The sequence below is a fragment of the Carassius auratus genome, unplaced genomic scaffold, assembly GCF_003368295.1.
Source record: "Carassius auratus strain Wakin unplaced genomic scaffold, ASM336829v1 scaf_tig00033884, whole genome shotgun sequence".
NCBI lineage: Eukaryota > Metazoa > Chordata > Actinopteri > Cypriniformes > Cyprinidae > Carassius > Carassius auratus.
Window position 1 is genome coordinate 43,868 of NW_020526109.1, and position 11,413 is coordinate 55,280.

At 39.2% G+C, this 11,413-nt stretch overlaps 1 pseudogene; it reads right to left on the reverse strand.

Annotated features, from left to right (window-relative positions):
• The window catches only part of LOC113081348 (cadherin-18-like), a 50,791-nt pseudogene extending 40,161 nt beyond the window's left edge, over positions 1–10,630 (reverse strand).
• Between the last annotated feature and the right edge of the window lie 783 nt (positions 10,631–11,413).

Sequence of the window (11,413 nt, forward strand, 5' to 3'; positions counted from 1 at the left end):
GGCACTGTCTCCCTGTGTCTTTATGAAAGTTGCAGAGGGAGCTCTGATTCCTCTCAGGAAACGAGGTGTCCATATCCTCAACTACCTCGATGACTGGCTGATTCTAGCTCACTCTCGAGCACAGTTGTGTGAGCACAGGGATCTGGTAATCAGACACCTCGCTCATCTGGGTCTTCGGGTCAACTGGGAAAAGAACAAACTATCTCCTGTGCAGAGGATCTCTTTTCTCTGTATGACTTGGTCGCCATGTTTACACAGCTTACGAGCGAGTGCTGTGAGTCAATTTGAAGGCAAATGGCGGTTCCACTGAGACTATTTCAGAGGTTCCTTGGGCATATGGCATGCTCAGCGGTGGTCATACTGCTCGGGTTGCTTTATATGAGACCACTTCAGCACTGACTTCAAGTCGAAGTCCCAGGATGGGCATGGCAACAGGGCACGTTCAGGGAGATCAGCATTACAACCTGCCGCCGAACCTTCACCTTGTGGTTGGACTTCTCATTTCTACGGGTTGGTATTCCCCTAGAACCAGTGTACAGGCATGTAGTTGTGTCAACAGATGCTTCAGCCATGGGCTGGGGTGCCATGTGCAATGGTCATGTTGTGTCAGGCTCCTGGACAGGATCCCGACTTCAGTGGCATGTCAATTACCTCGAGTTGTTCGCAGTATGGCTTGCTCTGCACCGCTTCAAGGCCCTGCTGAGGGACAAGCACATTCTGGTCTGTACCGACAACACTGTGACCATAGCGTACATCAACTGTCAGAACGGTCTACGCTCCCGTTGCATGTCACAATTCACTCACCATCTCCTCTTGTGGAGTCAGAAGCATCTAAGGTCGCTTCATGCCATTCACATACTGGGCAGGCTTAATTGTGCAGCTGACAAGCTTTCAAGTCAGCAGTCTTGCCTCAGAGAATGGAGACTTCACCCCCCAGTTGGTCCAGCTTATTTGGGAATGCTTCAGAGAAGCTCAGGTAGACCTATTTGCCTCTCCAGAGAATAACCACGGCTAATTGTTTTACTCCCTGAGCGAGGACAATGTGCACAGACAATGTGCAAGATCATGGAGGATGATGAGAGTGTTACTCTCTTCCGGCCAGTAACAGGACCTGCTCAGTGTCAATCTGCTTACTGCGCCATTCCACTCCATGGACTGTATGCATGAGCTATTCCCATCAGGTGAGTTCCTCAGTTCAGAATCCTGGGTTCCTCCAGCACTGTTGATGTCCAGCACTTGCGTGCTTGCCCTATTGCTCAGTCCCTGTGTTGGACTAGGTGCCTCCATGTGTTGTGATTCCCCTTTTTGGGTAATCCAACGTGTATATTTCCACAGTAAGTCTCTTGGTAGCATGTGTTTTGCCCTTGGCAAGCCACCTTATCTCTCTGTAATTAAAACATTCCAACCTGCAGGCTGGGTACCTCAGAGATTCATTTGTATAACCACCACGCGGTCGGTACCTGCCCTTGTAAGTCCTCCTATGAGCAGGCATCCTGCTAACATATGTCCAGCTGGAATATGCTACCCAGTGCATTCTGTATCTGGTATAGGCCCTTACTTGTGCTGGTCTCTTGACAAGGTGGTATCACGTACACGGGTCACTGGAAGACAGCAATGTGGCATTTTGAAGGGACCCCATTTGTCAGTCTCTTTCTGACATAACGAAGTAATGTGACCAACTGAAAGGGAATTTCTAGGTTACATACTGTATGTAACCCGCACTCCCTGAAGGAGGGAATGGAGACGTTACTTCCCCTTGCCACATCGCTGTTCCGTTGAATGGCCAGGTGACATGTATCGTCTCCTCACCGAAGACTTGAATGTGAGTTTCTCGCACTTCTTATATACCCACACAGTGGGGCAGAGCTTCAGGGAACAAGGGTTACATACATAACCTAGACATTTCAGACACAACTGCAAGAAACCTCATCCATTTTTGTTCTGCAAAAGGAAACAAACAATTGATTGTTGCACGTTTCTGAGCAACACACTGCAGATGTCTCATTCAAAGACACAATTATTTAATTTCTGAAATAATTTCTGTATTTTTCAGACTATAATTCCACCTGAGTAAAACTCCCATCAGTCCAAAAATGTCATGATGAGAAAAAAAAAAAAAAAAACATATATAAGTCGCACTGGACTATAATTTACATTAATTTAGAACCAAGAACCAAGAGAAAACATTACCATCTACAGCCACGAGAGGGCGCTCTATGCTGCTCAGTGTAGACTACAAGATCAATAAGCAGCATAGAGCGCCCTCTCGTTTTCTCTTGGTTCATTTCTCTTGGTTCATGTCAAATTAATTTTGATAAATAAGTTGCACCTGACTATAAGTCGCAGGACCAGCCAAACTATGAAATAAAGTGTGACTTATTGTCCAGAAAATACGGTAGTGTTTTTGAACAAAGTGTATTCAGGCTAACATTTTTTACCTAACACGTGTTCCCTGGGAATCGAACCCACAACCTTGCACTGCTAACGCAATGCTCTACCACTTGACACAGGAACACTATTTTTTGTTTTATTTTTTTATTTTTTCATTTTTGTATTTTTAATTTTATTCATATCAGATAGACATAGTAACTATACAGTTCACACTGTTCTTCACATAGCACACCGGCCACTTATTACTTGAAATTGATGAATTCACGTGCTGTAAATCTGATTGACAGAACTGCAGCGTGAACAGTTTTTAAATGATAAAACACACTCATTTACACATATTTATGAATCAGAATATAAGATTTTTCATGACATGGTAAGCAAGTTTGTGAATATTTTAAATAAAAAAGGAAAAGGAAAAATGATCCATCAGCAATCCATCTGTCATACAGTGTTATTATGGCCGCGGTATGTCATGTGTCAAGCATGCACATCGCCATTGAAACAGTAAGGGGAAAGTTCTAAAATAATGGTCACCTTACGAAAAAACTCCACTAGAATATTTTAAACTCACCACAGAAAGAGTTAAGACAAGTAATTGTACATTTATGAATGAAGCCAATGTTTTTGAACAAATCAATTGATTTAATGAATCAAACATTCACTTATTTCACTCCCGAATAAATAAGTGTTTCTGAACAAATAGGTTAAAGAATGACACAATCACTCACTTATAAAGATCATTTTTGAATGGAATAATTAAAGGCACTGATATACTTCAAATGAAGTTCATTTTTGTTTTCTGTTTGAGGTCAAAAAGAAGTTCGAAAAGGCTAAGCGACGGAATACTGTTTGTAAACTTTCCAACACCCTCACGCTGCTGGAGGTGGGGTGTAGATTTATGTAAACATGTGTTTCAAAGCTCTTGCGTATCCCCTAAACTAAACAATGATGAAATGAAGACGTGTAGGCAATCTATGTGTGAGATGGGCCCCAATGCTAAGAATATTTTAAATGAAGAAGTATTTAAAATAACCATTCCATTTCCATAATCAGTCCTTTATGGGGCTGATTATGTGAATGTGAATGGCTCAAAGTCTGAAAACTTTTTTGTGACGTAAAAAAAAAAAACTTTCTCTTTTTATATTTTATGTGGTGTCATGATTTACTTTTGATAAAAACAAAGGTTTATTATTATATATTCCTTTGGCATTTAATTTATTGTATACCCTTTAAATTCGCTTATTGAAAGAACAGCAGCAGCAGTATGCTGAAACATTTTATTTGAGATACATGTATTTGGTACTTGCTACCTTATATCTTTACTCTTTCCTTTCATTCTCATGGCTTTGCAAAACTTGTTTCTCTACGTTGCTTTTTGCATAACTTTGGGTCGTCAACACCAAGCTTCGTTGCAATTTCTTCCTAGGAATTAAATGCTTTCTCTGAATCTCTAAGTCTCTCTGTGAGTGATCATACAGGTGCGGATATATTTGTGCCAGCTCAGCTATTCAACACTCCAGTGTAATCAGGAGATGTTGTTCTATGGTTGGACATAAATAGAGAAACGAACAAGGGGGAAAAAAATGCACGTCAAAGAATGTGGAGTTTCAGAACACACCCACCGATTGCATGGACCAATGGTAGCTTAAAGGTGTTTAGGAGCCAAAACAAACTCCTCTAGAAAGTTTGTTTTGGTGAGCTGTTTCGAACTGCCGAAACAAACTCAAAACAAACTTAGTTTTGGCCTGATTTTGTTCGAAATCTTATCAGTTCATTCTTCAATTTTGTTAGAAGTATATCAGGGCCTTAAGGCTACGTTCACACTGTGAGTTTTTGGGATTAACAACCACATTTTCTTCACAGATCTGAAAGTCTTATCACTTCCTGATTCAACAAGCGTCCAACCGAACCGCGAGTTCTTTCGTCAGATCTTCATTAACCGACAGCAGCTTTTATATTTGGGTAGAGAGCAGAGCATTTGATTCGCGTACAGAAACTGTACAAATCTGATCGCATCACCTCCAGTGGAAAACTGAAGGGATCTAAAAGTCTGACATACAGCTCATTTCTCCATCACTGTAAGTTACCGAAAACACATAAAAACACGTAACACACGGTAGATGAGCATTTGTGTAGCAGAGCGTCTCTCTCTCGCACTGTATGCCGTGACAGACAACTAGTTGTCCAGTCTGGTTCCATTCATACAGCGTGAGTGTGTTCTGAGAATGTTGTTGTGAATGCAGCAAATTTACAGGTGTGAATTCGGTTACAGAATGCGGTTGTCATGCCGAACTGTGTGTGAACGTAACCATTTGAAGGACTCAAAAAAATGACTGACAACCGTATTCTGCTGCTGTATGAACTTGGCCAACGACAAATATTTTTTTTCCAGAATATATCATTGTTTTTTGCACGAATCAGTTGAATCACTCATAAAGACAGGGGCTTGTAAATTTAAGAGGAAACCATTGTTTTTTTTTTTAAAGATTAACTTTGAAATTGGAGAACTGGAACTATATTAATTAAAAAAAAGTAATAATAAATAAAATAAAATAAAATAAAATAAAACAAACTAAAAATACACCAACAATCTTGCTCTCATTAAGAAAAATTAAGCCTTTGCATGTTGACATATAAATGATCATGATAAGCACAGGACTTAAAATAAACGTCTATTAATACGGCAACTCACTTCTGCGAATCTGGATTAATCTGTGTGATGAAACATAATTAATGTGAACCTACCTTATTGAACTCACCGGGCTTGATGCAACTTTAAGAACCAGTCTGATGAGAATTAAAAGACTATTGCCCTCAGGCCTCTGGACAGTGAGTTTATCACAAAGGAGTGGATTGTATTTTGAGATTTTTTTGATGAGGAATCTCAGCATGCCTGACACCTTGTACCTTGAATAGTAGTAGCAGGCAGTGGTGGACAGTAACGGAGTAGCTTTACTTCGTTACTGTACTTAAGTACATTTTTCAAGTATCTGTACTTTACTGGAGTAGTTTTATTTTGAGCAACTTTTACTTTTACTTCACTACATTCCAAAGCATAAAATCGTACTTTTTACTTCACTACATTTCATAAAACATATCGTTACTCCCTATATCACGTGCTCCGACACGCAGAAGCGGTGTCTGATTCATCATGAACGAACCGAGTCTTTTCAAAATAAAACTTTTAAATCGGATCGCGAATCGCACCAAACGATTCGTTTACTAATTAGAATGATCCGATTGCAGGCAGCTGTTCTGGAGTCGATCACTCACTGATTCAAATGAACCGTTTAGTGCGAGTCACCAGAAGTAAGAACCGGGAGATCTTGTGAGCGCGCGTGCGTCTGGTGTTGCTAAAAGTAAGTTATGTCGAAATTTTGGATTAATTATTGTAACTGAAAATCATATTTAGGTCAAAACTGTCAGTTGTTTGGGAACTAAATCCGTTGTAAAGAGAGATCTATTTAAGCCCACTCAAATGCTCGAGTGCAGACGATGCAGACACATCAATTTTAGGTAAGAAAACAACAACAACAACAACAACAACAACAAAAACCTTAAAACAACACAGATTAAATACAATAACTCATGCATGTTCAAATTCACCGCTGCCGTAATGTTAACAGTTTTATTAAAATGTCCTATGTGACGTCTGTTTTTATATTGTTTATCGACAGTGACGTTATACATATGTATATTGTTTGGATTAACTAGACGAGTAGACAGACATGAATGTTCATCGTACTGAAAATAAGTAAATATTGTTAGCTGATGCTAACTGTCTAGCTAACAAGCTTGTTGGTGCTAAGTTGATGTAATTTTTAATAAATGTCCAAATATTTTTATTCAGCCACACACACACACACATATATATATATAGATAGATAGATAGATTACATCTGGGTAGAAAAGAAAGGATGTGATGTTCAGAACATGGTAACTACAGTAATTATCAAAGTGGGAAGAGATGCACCCCGTTTGGCCAGGGGTGTTTTTAAACCACAGACAAGATTTGAGAAGGAAAAAATCATTATTAAATTTTTTTTATTATTTTTTTCCTTAAAATGTTCTTCCTAACTTCAGGCCTTATTATCATGTCATATATACAGTACAGACCAAAAGTTTGGACACACCTTCTCATTCAAAGAGTTTTCTTTATTTTCATGACTATGAAAATTGTAGATTCACACTGAAGGCATCAAAACTATGAATTAACACATGTGGAATTATATACATAACAAAAAAGTGTGAAACAACTGAAAATATGTCATATTGTAGGTTCTTCCAAGTAGCCACCTTTTGCTTTGATTACTGCTTTGCACACTCTTGGCATTCTCTTGATGAGCTTCAAGAGGTAGTCACCTGAAATGGTCTTCCAACAGTCCTGAAGGAGTTCCCCGAGAGATGCTTAGCACTTGTTGGCCCTTTTGCCTTCTGTCTGTGGTCCAGCTCACCCCCAAACCATCTCGATTGGGTTCAGGTCCGGTGACTGTGGAGGCCAGGTCATCTCAGCACCCCATCACTCTCCTTCTTGCTCAAACAGCCCTTGATGACTTCAGTGTGACTCTACAATCTTCATAGTCATGAAAATAAAGAAAACTCTTTTTATGAGTTTTCCAAACTTTTGGTGTCAGGGTTTGGTAAGGGAGGAACTCAGGTGCAGACAGGGATTCTCAAACAAAGGGTTTATTACAAAAAGGGGAAAACAAAACCCACGAGGGGGAAAACACGGAGCAAGGTAAAGACTAAATAACTAAAACGGGACTGGACTGACAAGATAAACAAGGACTCTAAATACTAACTATAAACACTCACGGTAATACAAGGACTTCAGCGGGTACAGCACAATCTCACACACAATCACGATGTAGGACACAGTTGAGGTACAATCACAATGACAATGAACCGACGCAAGACAGAGCACACTTGGAGACCTAAATAGGGGAAACAATCAAGACACGACAGGTGGCACAGATGGGACAATCAAGACACGACTAGGTTAACAAGGGGGGCGGGGCAAGGGAACGAGACAACACAAGCACATGGCCCAAAGACAAGGCCATGCGCTTGTACACAAAACAAGGGTCTGTCATGATCCTGCCTCAAGACTAGGAAAAATCAAGGACACGAGGGCAGGATCATGACATTTGGTCTGTACTGTAACTTTGATGTTTTGTAAAACAACTAACTTTAAAATACTTTTTTCTTACTGGTGAAAATCAGATGGTCATCTCTGTTTTCTCTCAGGTAAATCACAGTGTAAGCTTCACAGTGAGCATTACTCTCGTCAGCGTAGTCCATATCAACAACAAAAAATATATTTTGACTCCATATAGTGGTTATTTTGGAAAAAATCCCAGGTATTTTGAGCAGTAGGATTATAAAAAAATGTGCTAATATAAAATTAAATTAAGTAGCCCATGTAAAATTGCAAACATCTATCTTGCAGTACTTTTTTACTTAAGTACATAAAAAATTGAGTACTTTTGTACTTTCACTTGAGTAAAATTGAAAAAGGAGTACTTTTACTTTTACCGGAGTAATATTTTACCATATGTATCTGTACTTTTACTCAAGTACTTGATTTGTGTACTTCGTCCACCACTGGAGGTTAAATGTTGAATTGGACACTACTCTCTCAAAACGGAATAGAAAAGCTCAGTCAACGAGTCCCAGTTCCATCAGTGTATGCTAATTACGAACAAATTAATGTATAATTATGTAAATTAGTCTATGTATTTTGTATTTCTTACAAAAATAATGATCATAAATAATGATCAGTTTCTGATCAGTAAATTTTTGCAGAATATAGAAAGAATAAATTCATTAGTTAAGTGAATTGATTACAGATTCACAAAAACAGTATCCATCTGCTGTTAAAGATTAAAGAAATGCGTCTTGAGCAAGAGAAAATGGCGCTACATATGCAAACAAAACACTGTTCCAGCAAAACCCGAAACCAAAACAGGCCAGGAGGCAGCGATAACCCTTGTTCTGCACTTCAAGAGCAAAAGGGTCTTGACTGATTCTCGCAGGTTTCTCTAGGTCTTCAAAACAAATTTGTAATACTGATTAGAATCCAGTGCTGCTAATTAGGATGATAATTTGAATGGAGTGAGGCTCGGATGGAACAATGGCTGAGAGGCGTCTTTTCACAATTACATTTTTCCATGTTTGTTCCTGTCGGCTCTATACTGTACCCCACTTATTGCTCGAATTAATCTTTTTACACATGCAAAAGGAAACGTTAGTGATGGAATGTTCATGTAAATTGAATCTAGGAGTCTTTCTGTATGGTGTGATCACATTTGAGGAATATTTCCTGTGTTTCGTGCAAGTTATAAGCTCAGTTGAGAGCACTTACCAAAAATTAGCTTCAACTGACCCCTCCTTTTCTTAGAAAATGATAATAAATGTAAAAAATCTGGGTCACAATGAGGAACTTGCAATGGAAGTCAACGGGTAAACATTAAAATACTCTTTTTCAGTTGTATAGTAAAAAGTATACATGATTTAAGAGTGATGTTCACTTACTGATGCAACTTTCCATGGCAACACAAAACCATAAGATGACCATAAAATTGTTTTCTCTATATATAGCTTAAGAATACACATGTTTTAGATGATTTTATATAATTCTAAGATTCACATTTCAAAAACTGGCTCCATTCACCCCCTCATACGGTAATTGCCTCACAGTAACCTAGATTTTTATTCGTTATTTTAAGAAAAAAAAAAAAAAATGGGACGAGTAGAAAAGTATTTTTGGTAGTAATCAAAATTATACCGCAATTGCTGTCAAGTGTCTATTGAGCTTAACTTGACTTTACCCAGAACATTGCTTCAATGTTAAAGTCGGCTCATGCATCAAAGACCACCTTTGAGACCCTAAGCAGTAAAATTTCCCCAGTACAGTTGATTCAGCCCACTTTATTCAATTTAATTTTTTTCCCCTCTACTTCTCATGTCTTATTCACATCACAGCACTAAATTGGAGTTCTTTTTATAGAACTGAAGTGGTTTTATAACCTCAAAGCTCTATCTACTGTTTTTACTCAATGCAGTGGCATGAGGAGAAGGTGATGCTGAAACTGATTGCTTGCTACAGGATTAGTAATATCAGGCGAGGGACTCCAGGGATCCATTGATGTGCGTTTGTCACCTTGGCGTGTTCACTGCATGGAGGCATCAGCTCAAGCACAACACAACTTCCCCCATGCATCGAATACAGGCTCGTCTAATCACTTAATCACTGTCAGACAGCCATCAGTGTCTGAAAATGTAGGCATTCTCAGTTTACTCTGAACGCCTGAAGGCAAATATTTGTGTCAAAATACAAATAAATATTTGTAAAAAAAAAAAAAAAAAAGAAAGAAAGAAAGAAAGGTTATGCACTAAAGATTTCCAAGACTGAAGATTTGCATGCGGCCACAATAAAGTGATGGAGTAATGAAAAAGGCACAGATCAATGCACAGACACTTCCCTTCCTTCCTTCCCTACCTGCTTTGTTTGGTATACGACCGCATGTATACACAAGACCAACTCTCAGACTTTCACTGAATACCACCTCACCACAAGCCAGACAAACAGAGGCAGCACTCAAGCTTCAGTCAGCATATGAGCAAAGAGAAAAAAAAACACACACACACACACACACACACTTACCTTCTCAGTCTTTCCTTAAAAGATGACAAGGTTTTGGAATACAGAGGAGCGCTCCCAGTGTTCCTCCACATTTTTTAAGTCGCATAGAAAGGAGTATGTGTGCAGCGGCTCAATCCAGTCCAGAACAGAACCACTATAGCTCCCAAATCTGCCAGCCTGCTGCAGCTCAAAAGGTGCGCTCTGATTGGCTGGCTACACACGCTGTCATATCCACACACACACACACAAACACAGAAAGTCAGCTCTGCTTTATTCCCCCCTCACATTTCCTATCCATTCTCTCTCTCTCTCTCTCTCTCTCTCTCTTTCTTTCTCTCGCTTTACATCTCTGACTTTACCTTGCTCACTTTATCTTTTAGTCTCTTTCTCTCTCCCCTTCAATCTGCAGCCAGGAGAGGCACACATGTTCTCAATGGTGAGCAGTGCAGGCAGTGTTTGGTTTAAGGCAATAATGTGGCTCCAGAAGGAAACCTAATTAATAATATAGAGGGAGCGTGGGGGAAGCAAGAAGGATGTGAAGCCTGTGTACGCCAAGCCCCTCAAGACTGAAGGCAATTTTTTTTTCTTTTTTTTTTTTTTTTTTAGGAGGAAGGCTACTCTGTCAGCTCATCAGGAACAGAGGGCACCAGGAAAAAAGGTAGTAGCTCTGTGGAAAGGTAAAAGGAAAATGTGATAAAACAAAGGCCTTGAGGGAAAAGAAGGAGCTTTATGTACTGCAACTTCGAGTCATCAAACTCTCAGCTTGCTCTCGGAGGCCATCCATCATTTACCTCCAGGTCATCCCCCTTTGTTTTCAGCCTCAGCACAGGTTGACGGTTTCTCTTTTCGACTTTATTTATTTAGATTCCCTCCACCCCATTCTCAGCATTGCTGGTGTCCTTGCAGGTGGGCTTGAGAATGGCTTATGTAAAATTATGCTTATATGTTTCATAATTTTTGATTTTTGAATTACACAAATCGTACTTGTATAGAAGTACACAAATTGTAAAATAATATATAACATATAAAGAAAATTCTTCTATTATTTTGGTGGGGGGGGGGGGGTGTTTAAATCAAATGGCTTGTTGCCTAGGAATCAGAGCTCCTAACTGTAAAGCTGAGACTATTGACTTTCGTAAGTGCTATGAAGTAATAATGAAACAAAACACATCACATTGACAGTTCAACAGCTGACTAACTAGAAACATTACTAATGGTGTTTGTGAAGATTTACACAAGACAGCAAATGGGAGTTTAGGTATTGAAAAGACCAAATTATTGCTCAGCAAATTGAGGGAAAAATTTATTATGTACTTGAATAAATCTTATGTCAAATTCTTAGGTGGAGTTTAAGCATAATTAAGTGCCAAGAGTGGT